Below are 13,013 nucleotides of genomic sequence, written 5' to 3' on the forward strand. Positions count from 1 at the left end.
AGAATCTTGGCAAAAACCAGAAGATACAGTCCTGCTCAACCAACTTCCTCTCCAAACTTATGATATCTTCTCCATCCCCAGACCTAAAAAATGGGGAGGCGGTCTGCTATTAGCATCCAAAAAAATTCTTGGATTATCCCTTCACACAACCAGCTCCTCCCTCTCTCTTGAATTTGCTGTCTTTAAATCCCCTCACCTGCAAATAGGTCTCATCTATGCTCCTCCAGGCCGTCTCGAGTCAGACCCCTCTCCTTTAATAGAATGTATCGCCAAACACATCAACACGGATACTCCAGCCATACTGCTTGGAGATTTCAATCTTCACGTGGATGCTAATCCCCGTTCCTCCAACAGTGAAATTTTCATTAACACTCTCAACCTCATGGGCTTTCAACAGTTAATAAACGAACCCACACACAAAGCAGGACACACCTTGGATCTAATCTTTATAAATCAATGCCTCACCCTTTCATCTCACGCAGTCTGCTTGCTAATCTCTTGTGATTAACTTGTGATCAGACCATGGGGTCTGATCACAAGTTAATCACCACTTCTTTAGCCATCCTCCATCCAAGCCCTACAACCTCACAGAAATCATCGGTTCATTTCAGAAAATTATGCAACCAGGAAACCCTCATCTTACATCTATCTGAGGAACTAAAACACCTCAACATAACGGACGCTGACTCAGCCCTCGCCTCCTGGTCTACTATAACAAAGTAAGTTGCAGATCTGACTTGCCTTCTAGTCTCCAAAACCATCAACTCTAATAAAGAAAAAAAAAGCCATGGTACACCCCAGAACTTAGACTCTTAAAGCGGGAACTTAGAAAGAAAGAACTCATCTGGCGAAAAAACCCAACCACTGCAAACATCTCAACCTTCAAAACCATCATGCACCAATACAGGATTTCCATTCTCCAGACTGAGAGATTTTTACTCTTGAAAAATCCACCACTTCATTTATGACCCAAAAGCCCTTTTTTCCTTGGTCTCATCCCTCACCAAACCACCTACCACAGTTATTCCGGATGAAAAAGCTGCTAACAAAGCTGAGGAACTTGCTTTCTTCTTCAAGGAAAAAATATCCAACCTCCTGAACCCACTTCTGGAGCGGAAAAATCCTTCCCCCCATCATCTTCTCTTTGCATCACCACCACAAGCCACAAGCCTGGAAGCCTTCGAACCAGCATCCTCTCTAGAGGTTGAAAACGTGCTCAAGAAACTTAAACCAGCCTCCCACCCTCTTGATTCGATTCCTGCTAATCTTCTCATAGCAAGCTCCAAAGTTATTGCTAAGCCAATCGCTCAAATTATCAACGCTTCCCTAATTCAGGGCTCAGTGCCAACCCCACTCAAACTCGCCATCCTGAAACCTCTTCTAAAAAAACCGAATCTCTCTCCTGAAAACTTATCTAACTTTCGTCCAATAGCAAATCTCCCTTTTATAGCTAAAATTCTTGAAAGAATAGTAAATCATCAACTCTCCGAATTCTTAAACGACAACAACATTCTCGCCAAGATGCAATTTGGCTTCCGTAAAGCCCGAAGCACTGAATCCCTTCTAATTTCTCTAACCGACAACATTCTTTTCAACCTCGAGAAAAAACAACCGTGCCTTCTTATCCTCCTCGATCTATCAGCGGCATTTGACACTGTAAACCATGAGATCCTCCTAGACCGACTAGCAGAAATTGGAATAAAAAACACCGCCCTCAATTGGTTTAAATCCTTCCTACAAGACAGGTTTTATAAAGTCAAGATTAACAACAAAGAATCTCAGCCTATCAGTTCCACTCTAGGCGTCCCTCAAGGATCCTCCTTATCTCCGACCTTATTCAACATTTACTTGCTACCTCTTTGTCACCTACTATCTAATCTGAATCTAACCCACTACTTATACGCAGATGACGTCCAAATCCTTATTCCTATTACCAAATCACTGCAAGAAACCCTTCATTTTTGGAATTCATGTTTTATTTCCATATCACTTCCAGCGGCGGTAGGGGGTTTAAATTCAGGAGCCCTACCTCCAGGCGCTCCTTTTTGTCCTGCCTGCCCTGCACGAGTCTCCGGCCCTACTCCCTCCCTCCACTGCAATCGGCGAAGACCGATCGGGGTCCGTGGAAGGGAGGCCTGCCGCTTCTGACCTGCTCGCACCGACGCACACTCGCAGCACCGCCGAGAGGCCCTGAGACCCACCCCCCGACGACGTCACTTCCAGCGGCGGTAGGGGTTTAAATTCAGGAGCCCTACCTCCAGGCGCTCCTTTTTGTCCTGCCTGCCCTGCGCGAGTCTCCGGCCCTGCTCCCTCCCTCCACCGCGATCGGCGAAGACCCATCGGGGTCCGTGGAAGGGAGGCCTGCCTCTTCTGACCTGCTCGCACCGACACACGCTCGCAGCACTGCCGAGAGGCCCTGAGACCCACCCCCGGACGACGTCACTTCCAGCGGTGGTAGGGGGTTTAAATTCAGGAGCCCTACCTCCAGGCGTCTCGCGCCAGGCATCTCGCACCGAAGGAGCGCAACTAAGGGGCCTGCCCCTTAGTGCGCCCCTTCGTGCGGCCACTTCGTGCCTGTACACTAGGCAGACCCATCAACACCCTGTCTCTGGTCTGCACCCAGCAACTCCTAATCCTGCCCGCTAACACTTGGACACTCAACTCTCCCCGCCCTTAATTCCACTGGCCAGAGGAAACGACCTCCTGCCTTGTTACCCCTACTGCTACTAGTTGCTACTTCTTCACAGGGTTTTTACTGTATCCCCCTCACCTTCTTCCACAGGTCCACTGGCCGTACCCATCCCAGCCTACTACTACCTCTGCACCGCTCTTCCCCTTCCCCCCAGCACTCCCCACTGCCTCCCCCCTTTTCTCACCACCTGCATTCTAATCACCTCCACCCTCAATACCCATCCACTCATCCCCCCCTCTCTTCTAACACCCTCAAGCGAAAATGTATCCCATACCTCTCCTCCACCGGCCCCTTTCCCGCTTACCCCCTCCCTTTTTCCACCCCCTCCCCCTGTGCAAAGCAGGGCCGCACGCAAATCACTAGTACCTATCCTCACCTCCCCCTTAACACAATTCCTAGGCCTCACCACCCTCTCCATAATTCTCTTCAACGCCCAGTCTCTCATCAAAAAGTCACCTATTCTCAGTGACCTCCTTATCGACTGCAAACCAGACCTTTGTGGGGTCACCGAGACATGGCTCAAAGAAACAGATACGGTGCTCATCAACCAACTACCCACCTCCGAGTACGAGATCTTCTCCCTTCCTAGACCGCAAAAAAGAGGAGGAGGTCTCCTCCTAGCTGCAAAAAAACATCTGAAGCTCAAACACATCAACACAGCCTCTCCACCCAACATAGAGATAGGCCTGTTCAAATCCCCTACCCTGCAAATCTGCCTAGTGTACGCACCCCCAACTCTTCTGGAAGCAAACCCCTCACCCGTCATTGAATATATAGTTGACTCGATCAGCACCGACCTCCCAACTATCCTACTCGGGGATTTTAATCTCCACGTAGACGTGTCCCCTCCCTCCACTTCATGCCAAGCCTTCATCAAATCCCTCCAAGCCCTAGGATTCCATCAAATCATCTCATCTCCCACACACAAAGCTGGACACACTTTGGATCTGTTGTTCATTAACGCTGATGTCCACTCCAACACCTCTCCCTCCTGTACCCCGGTACCCTGGTCTGACCACTATTTAATAGAAGGCTCCTTTTCCACCAATGCCCCCCCAGCTGCGAACCACGCCCACAACTCCACAATTATTTCCAGAAAACCCTGCCCAAGTGATGATCTAGCCGCGGCCCTTTCCTCCTCCCTGCCTAACCTTGACTGCAACGACCCTGACTCAGCTCTAGCTTCATGGTATAGCATCACCGGTGACATAGCGAACAATCTGTGTCCACTCTCTAAATGAACCATAAGTACCACCACCAAACCAGGAACACCATGGTACACCTCCGAGCTTAAAGCTCTAAAAGCCGATCTCCGCCAAAAAGAGAGAAAATGGCGGAAGGATCCATCCCCACAGCTCTCTTCCATCTTCAAATCAGCCTTACATAACTACAGAATTGCCACTCTAAAACAAAAAAGAGACTTCTATGCCAAGAAAATTCATGACTACAGATTCAACCCTAAAGTACTCTTCTCTTATGTATCAAGTCTCACCAAACCCCTCCCCCCTACCATCTCTGATGCTGTTGCAGCCTCCAAATGTGAAGAACTTGCCACCTTTTTCCAGAGTAAAATCACCAACCTTCTCTCAAGATTCCCCACATCACCTGACCAATCCCTCCAGTCTGCTCCTACCCCCCTTCTCCCTCTCACCCTAACTTGACTGCCCTCGACCTCACCTCCTCTAAAGAAGTCAAAAATATCCTCAAAAAAATCAAACCTGCCTCCCACCCCAGTGACACCATTCCACCCAAAGCACTACTGGCGATCCCTACCACCATCGCCTGAGCAATCGCAGATATTATCAACTGCTCACTCACCCATGGATCTGTCCCCGACTCCCTCAAGCACGCTGTTGTTAAGCCTCTCTTAAAGAAACCCTCCTTAGACCCACAGGACCCCTCCAATTTCCGCCCAATCTCCAAACTAATGGAAAGAATTGTCAATGCCCAATTGTCAATGCCCAACTCATGGATTACATTGAAAATCACGCAATCCTCCATACTTCCCAGTTTGGTTTCAGGAAGCACTTCAATACGGAGTCGCTCCTCCTCACTCTTACTGACCACCTCATCAGGGGCCTGGGTCAAGGTCGCAGCTACCTCTTTGCCCTCCTTGATATCTCTGCGGCTTTTGACACCATCAGCCACAATCATCTCATTACCCGACTAGAAAGCATCGGCATCTCTGGCCTTGCCCTTGCCTGGTTTAAATCCTACCTTTCAAATAGGAATTTTGCTGTCAAAATTGGTGAAACTTTATCCAACCCACGCCCATTGCAACAGGGCGTCCCCCAAGGCTCTTCACTTTCCTCCACCCTCTTTAACATCTATCTTGTACCTCTATGCCAACTCCTATCTGATCTTAACCTTAAATTCTATCTTTATGCCGACGATGTCCAGATCGTCATCCCTATTCAAAGTTCCATCTCTGATGCCCTAAAGCACTGGGAGAAATGTCTGGATGCCATCAACTCCCTCCTTACCAACCTCCACCTAGCCCTCAACGCCTCCAAGACTGAGATCCTACTTATCTCCCCTCACACCACCCTTCCCCTACCATTTGCCAATGACCCCAACATTAACATCACCACCGCTCAACCATCTGTAAGGGATCTTGGCGTCCTCCTTGATCAACGCTTAAACATGAAGAATTATATCAACTCCATACTTAAAGAAGGTTTTTTTAAACTTAACGTCCTAAAAAAACTGAAACCCCTACTTTACCCCCAAGATCTTCGTACAGTGATCCAGGCTACCATCGCCTCCAAACTGGACTACTGCAACGCTCTCCTCCTAGGCCTCCCCTACTCCACAATAAAACCCCTGCAAATGTTGCAAAATGCAACAGCAAGAATCATCTCAAACACACACAAATTCGAACACATCACTCCGATTTTCAAAAACCTCCATTGGCTACCCGTCCTCTCCCGTATCCACTATAAAGCCCTCACCATTGTACACAAATCCATTCACTCACACAACTCCAACTGGCTAGATATCCCTTTCACCCCCCACCACTCCTCCCGCCCGTCCAGATCTACCAATAGTTGCACTCTACGTGTACCCCCTCTAAAGACAGCCCGTCTTTCCTTCGCCCGTGACCGTGCCCTCTCTATTGCCGGCCCTTCCCTCTGGAATTCCATGCCCCTTACCCTGCATCTTGAACCTTGCCTTATCAAGTTCAAAAAGAAATTGAAAACTTGGCTATTCAAACGAGCCTACCCAGAATAGTCCATGTTATCTATTTCTCCTAGCCATGCACCTATCCCATGAATCCCTAACCCAGTCCACGATGCCACATGTCCTTCTTATGAGATCACAGATGTTTACAAGGTTACCAATACTGTAAATTGTTGTAAATACTGTAAATTGTTGTAAATACTTGCTATCTAATGTTTTTTATCAGCTTGTTCACTATCCTTCCTTGCTTCTCTAATGTTCCCCCCCCCCCCCCTCCCCAAGTTACTTTCTCCTGTTATGATGTAATTTCCGATCTTTCGTTAATATGTGAACCGGTGTGATGTCCCCACTAACGCCGGTATCCAATCTCCTTGCTGATCTCTGCCTAATTCTCAATGCCAACAAAACAGAATTCCTCCTGATCACCCAAGATGACAACTACCAGCTCTCTAACACTCACCCAGTGGCACCACCACCTTCTTTATCTCCCCTGGTCAGAAACCTTGGAGTCATCATGGATAACCAACTGAACTTTAAAAGCTTCATCAGCAACACCGTAAAAGAATGCTTCTTCAAACTCCAAGTCTTAAAAAGACTTAGACCTCTACTTCACCCCCATGATTTCAGATCAGTTTTGCAAGTAATCATATTTTCAAAGATTGATTACTGCAATTCTCTTTTACTTTGTCTCCCAGCCATTTCCCTAAAACCTCTCCAAATGCTACAAAATGCCACAGCTAGGATTCTAACTAAAGCAAACAAAAGGGACCACATTACACCAATTTTAAAGAATTTCCATTGGCTCCCTATAAAATATAGAATCCTCTACAAATCTTTTTCAATCATCCACAAATCTATCTACAAATTCTCTCCTCTTGACCTCAGGTTCCGTTGCAGCTACATTCTTCCTCCCGTCCTTTGAGATCTACACAAAGAGGCTCTCTAAAAACCCCTCCAATCAAAACATCTTCAAACAAAAGAGCCTTCTCCACAGCGGGCCCTAAACAATGGAACTCTCTCCCTTCAGACCTCAGGCTCGAACAATGCCCAATCACCTTCAAAAAAAGACTCAAGACCTGGCTTTTCACCCAAGCCTACGCCTGAGTTTGATTTCACTCACACCTCCCAACCCTGTACATTTTCACTATGTCTCCCTCTGCTTAATAATCCTAGATACAATAATAATTTTCTCTTGCCAACGCTTGCTCGCTTTTACATGTTCGATGCTAATCTCTGGTATTTCAGATTTCTGTTATTTAAAATGATTTATTCATAATGAGTTATTTAAAATGAGTTATATCCTAGTTCTTCATTCCTTTGTTTTCTGTAAGACATATTTTTAAGTCATTTCAGTGTTGTGTGTAAACTGAAGTGATTAGTAACATTGTTACCAGAACCTCGGTATATAAAAATGTCAAATAAATAAATAAATAAATAATAATCCCTAGCTGTTGCTCCTGTCGGTCGCAGATGGCTGCGACCTCTCATGCTTACCTCTTTTTTTCGCTGTACCATGTAATCTGGGATGAGTGGCAGCTTCCACCAGTCACCGCCGACCTCCCTGGTGTTCCCAGTTCGGCATGGGTGCTGCCGACTGCCATATTGCTTCTGGAGTCACATAGGCTATGTACACATGATGGCAGGACCCTCAGGAGCGTCCGCTCCGGATGACATAGTCTCGCTACCTATACTCAAGCAGACCAGCCCGATACACTGACGATTTAGCAAGGAGTTTCCTCGTTGCTGAATCCACCTTACTTGGACTACCGGTTCCAGTTCCTGGCATACTGTGGGAAACACTCTGAGTACCCGCTCCTCGGGAGCTCTTCCGTGTTCCCAGGCTATTCGCTCCTAGGAGGACCTTCCTGCCTTTGAACTCTTGTTTGTTCTAGTTCTCAGGACTTCCTTTGGAACCACGTCTCATGAGTACTTCCTGTACTTCTACTCTACCAAGCCTCGCTGGGATTCCCGGTGGTGTACCCCGTACCTCGGGCCACTACCGCGTTCCTCTCGGCGGGATTCACTTCTCCATTCCTGCGCTACAGATTGCTGCCTCAACTTCATCAGGTACCCTCGGAGCTTCCATACCTCTGCCTACCTCAGTATCACCATCTTTGTACAGTCATCCTCGGTATACCCCGTGCTGCGGGCCACTACCAGATCTACACACATGAGGTAATTCCTCCATCGCTGAGAAGATTGTCTGGCATACCTCATGCTGCAGGCCACTACCAAATCTTCACATCTGAGGTATTGCTCTACCACTGAGAAGGCTGTCTGGCGTATCCTGCACCGCAGGCCACTACCGAATATCTACTTCTGAGGTATCACCCTGGGCATACCCTTGCTCAAGAACTGTATCTCTACTGCAGATCCCGCTCCACGGGTTCTGCTCAAGGAACTATTCTCTCACTGCAGTACCCCGTTCCTCGGGTTCTGCTCTTTCTCTTCTATAATAAAGTCTCTTCTACAGTTGTGTCCTAAGCCTCTGAGACCGCGTCTACTGACAGTGAGGCCCACAGGGCTCCTCCCTATGGGTGGAGTCATCTCTCACTTCGGCCCAGGGTTCACATCCATACCAAAACATAACAGATTACCAACTCCATGGACCCGGCTCAGCTCTCAGCCCTCCAGGCCATCCCTGGCCTGGCCCAAAAACTCTCCGAACAACAGAGGACACTAGAGACTTTGGCTACTGCCTTCAACCAGTTAAACTCTCATCTGGAGTCTGCCTCAATGCATGACAAACTCTCTGCCACTTCACAGACATTACCTATACAGCACTCCGTATCCTTGCCTGCACCTACATGTTTTACAGGTGATCCCCTGTTATGTAGGGGCTTTCTGAATCAGTGCTGAATGCACTTCTCCCTGCAACCTACTTATTTTCCATTCGTAGTGACCAAAACTACGTACATCCTGTCTCTTTTAGATGGAAAATCCCTGGCATGGGCATCACCTCTGTGGGAGCATAATGATCCAATTCTCAAAGACTTGACTGGCTTCCTTGCACTTTTTCGTTCTGTTTTTGACGATCCTGCTCAAGACTATCGCTGGATCTGCACTTCTGCATCTCCAACAAGGTACCAAATCGTTAACTGACTATATTATTGAGTTTAAAACCTTGTCCTCGGAACTACATTGGAACCTAGATTGCTTACGGACTATCTTCTTGGAAGACCTTAACTATGGCATTAAAGATGAGCTAGCAGCATGTGAGCTTCCCGACCACTTGGGCTCTCATTGATTTAGCTGGATGTATTGATCGTCATCTGCGTGAGAGCTCACAGGAGCTTAAAGCTTCTAAGAAATTGCATCGGGGGTCTCTTGCTCTTGTCCACCACCAGTTACCCAGACTATGCCGGTACCTTGCAACTGGGCCACAGTCATTTATCCACTAAAGAGAGGCGCCACCGGAAAAGACTAGGCTTCTGCATGTACTGTGGATAACCTGGTCACGCCATTCCAACTTGTACTATCTGTCCGGGAAACTCGCAAACCTAGGATCCGCCAGAGGACTCCTCCTAGGTCTTACCTCTCCATCTCCTCCACTGACTGTTCCAGTCTCTATTAATTCCAAAGCCCTTGAGTTCCACACATTAGCATTAGTGGATTCCGGTGCCGGAGGCAACTTTATACTTCGACAACTCTTGGAGCACCTAAGAATTCCTACCATCCAGACACCCAAACCACTACTCTTGTCTTCAATCCATGGCGAGCCATTACCTGATGAGGTCTCATTTACTACGCAACCTATTCGTCTCCGCACGGGGTCCCTTCACACAAAGACCATCTCTTTTTTAGTCCTAGATAAGCCAATACATCCGGTGGTACTCGGATTACCAATGGCTACAATTACATATACCCCAATTTGAATGGAGCACTCTTCAATTATCCCAATGGGGAGAGTCTTGCCATGGGAGATGTCTCTAGGTGGTGACTCCTATGCGATGCATGACCACTACAACATCCCTTCCGGGCCTACCTGCACAATACTCTGCCTATCACGACGTATTTTCTAAAACAGTGGCAGACGCATTACCACCTCACCGATCTTTTGATTGTGCCATCAATCTACTACCTAATACCAAGCCTCCCAGAGGAAGGATGTACCCACTTTCTCTCTCTGAGACCCAGGCCATGTCCTCCTATAGCCAAGGGAACTTGGCGAAGAGCTTCATTCGACCTTCTAAATCTCCTGCCATGGCCATATTCTTTTTTGTGGGCAAGAAGGATGGCTCCCTTCGCCCATGTATAGACTACTGGGGTCTGAACAAGATCACTTTGAAGGATCATTACCGACTCCCATTGATCTCCGAACTTTTTGATAGGCTCCAAGGAACTAAAATATTCACGAAGTTGGACCTTAGAGGGACATACAATCTGGTCCAAATATGCCAGGGCGATGAATGGAAGACAGCATTTAATACCCGCGATGGCCATTTTGAATATTTAGTCATGCCCTTTGGCCTTTGCAATGCCCCAGCCATTTTTCAAAACATGATGAATAAAATTTTCAGAGACATGCTTTACACCTGCGTAGTAGTCTATCTTGACGATATACTGGTCTTCTCCCAGAATCTTCAGAATCATCTATCGGATGTCAAAAGTGTTCTCCAGAGATTGAGAGACAACTACTTATACACCAAATTAGAAAAATGCTCTTTTCATCAAGAGTCTGTTCCTTTTTTAGGCTACATGGTATCCAGCCAGGGGTTCCAGATGGATCCGCAGAAAACCAAGAGTATTCAAGACTGACCCCTACTTACTGGACTTAAAGCTCTGAGAAGATTTCTCGGATTCACCAACTACTATAGATCCTTCATTCATCACTATTCCACCTTGACCGTGCCTCTTACTGCCATGATGCGAAAAGGAGCTAATCCTTCTCAATAGTCCCCAGAAGCTGTGGACACCTTCCAAAAACTCAAGGAGGTGTTCCTTCTACACCACCCAGATTCCCAATGACCTTTCACTGATGAGGTAGACGCATCGGACATCGGTGTAGGAGGCGGAGCAGTCATTGTTCCCATTTTCCTCTTTATTTTAGATTTGTTCTTACCTTTCACTTTGCTATATTTTGTTTTCTTTTAATTTTTTTGCTTTTCTATTTCCTCCCTAACTCTCCTCCCCCTCCCCCCCCCTCCCCCCCCCCCCCTCTTATCCTTCTCTTCCCTCCATCTCTGGCCTCTCTGCCCATTCCCTCCCCTACTTCACTACTTTTTTTTTCCCAGGGGGACAGCCTCTGCCATTGCTCCCCCTGGGTAGGGAGCAGCCGTAGGAACTCCTCCCGGAGTAGGGTCTGTGGCTGGTAGTAGCTCTTCCTGGTTTGTGGAATACCAGAGCAGCTGCTTCTGTGTTCATGTCTGCCACCGCGGAAATAGCTCCTTTCCTGGACCTGCCGCAGCGGGGATGCCTTTCCTCCCAGGCCATGGCATGCCTGCAGCAACATCTCTAGCCTCCCTCCTCCCTGAGCTTGCAGAGTCTCTGCTGCAACGAGATTGGGCAAAGCAGCCATGTTTTAGTTCCTCGATCAGCCAGCCAGTGTGCCCTCCCCCTCCCCTTTCAGGATCATTCATGCCCCCTCCCCACCACCACCACCAATTAGCGCATCCCTGGTCTAGGCTATGAATCTTAGTGGCAGCGTCCTCTGTTACATTAAAACTAGGAACCAGGTCCCTAGTTCCAGGCAAGAGGAGCAGAACTGTCCTTTCTCCTCCAAAATCTGCCTTGCTTTTTATTGGCCTCTGATATATATATATATATTTTATTTTTTTTTGTAGCAGTATTGATTTTCCATCAGATTTCTATTTTGTATTCCTTCCTTTCCGCTCTGAACTTTAGTTCCACTAGCAGTGTGATACATACAGATCCTAATCTTCATTTTTAGTAGACTTGACAAGACATTTCATCTTTTCATTTACAGGTGAAACAGAGTCCCAGATATGTCAAAGCTCTGCATGATGTCCTTTAGTGTATCGCTGCGCTCCCTCTCTTTCCCTGCACTCAGTAATCAGTCGCCTCTATAAACATCTTCATCATTAAAAGATGCATCCTTATCTTCTTGGACCTTATCCTCTTCCTCTCTTTCATCAAAAAATCCAGAATACAAACTGCTTTTGCACTACCTAGTTTCTGTCATGCTTTTTCCCTTGACAACAGGGAAGCCTGTCCAGCTTCATTCATTATCAGCACTGGACAGATCCCTGCAGACTCTACATTTCCTTTAACTTCTAGGTCAAACACATCACCTGACATTTTATTTTAACTGGAGTAAAGAGCGACCAGAGTGCATTTTTGTTAAGAATGGCATTATAAAGCCAAGTAACAACTTATCCAGGAGGCTGTGATTTGGTAAACTACGAGCCTGATTTACTAAGGCTTTTCTCCCATTCTGTGTCTGAGAAAAAAAGCTTCATAAATGAGGGTCTATGTCAGTTTTAATAACACTGGGCAACAATGAAAGTGTTACTGACCTAAAAAGGTCCTACTCTGTAGTATCTTGATGTGCTGAACACGAATATGACCATGAAAGTTTTTATTGGCTCTCGTTTTGAAGATATTTAATATAGTTCACTTTCTATGTTTAGTCGTGTAAATTTATCCAGTAGGACTGTAAATAAGCCTAGAATGATGTAATATTGCATCATATTGCATAATACCATCATGCACAACATCATCCAGAGTTTATTACATCATTTTCTGATGCAATGCAGTTCTACTGCCATGCTGCTGCCGAGTAAGCTGACGTCAGCAGTGTACAATATGAAGCCCAGTCAGAAAGGGTGAGCATTTGAAATATTCATGCTGGCTGACTACTGCTGGACACTCCGCAGAGATGCTCCCGAACAGGTGTACAAGAGACAAGCAAAGAAATCTAAGACGTAGTCTATGACTTCATTTTTCAAACGGTATTAACCGTAGGTCTCCTACTATTGGCATACAGTTCAAGATGTAATTATATTATTGCATATTACAAAAAAACTAGAGCCAATTTTGCATTTTCACAGTCACATTCATGTTTAGCACATGGAAATTTATAAGAATTGACTAATTTCATTTCCGTAACATGACTTTTGTGAAAATTTGTTGCCGAGTGTAATCGAGCCTTCAAATTTTCTTCAGTTTTTTACTTGTCAAC

The sequence above is a fragment of the Rhinatrema bivittatum genome, chromosome 1 (assembly GCF_901001135.1).
Source record: "Rhinatrema bivittatum chromosome 1, aRhiBiv1.1, whole genome shotgun sequence".
In the NCBI taxonomy this organism is placed as follows: Eukaryota; Metazoa; Chordata; class Amphibia; order Gymnophiona; family Rhinatrematidae; genus Rhinatrema; species Rhinatrema bivittatum.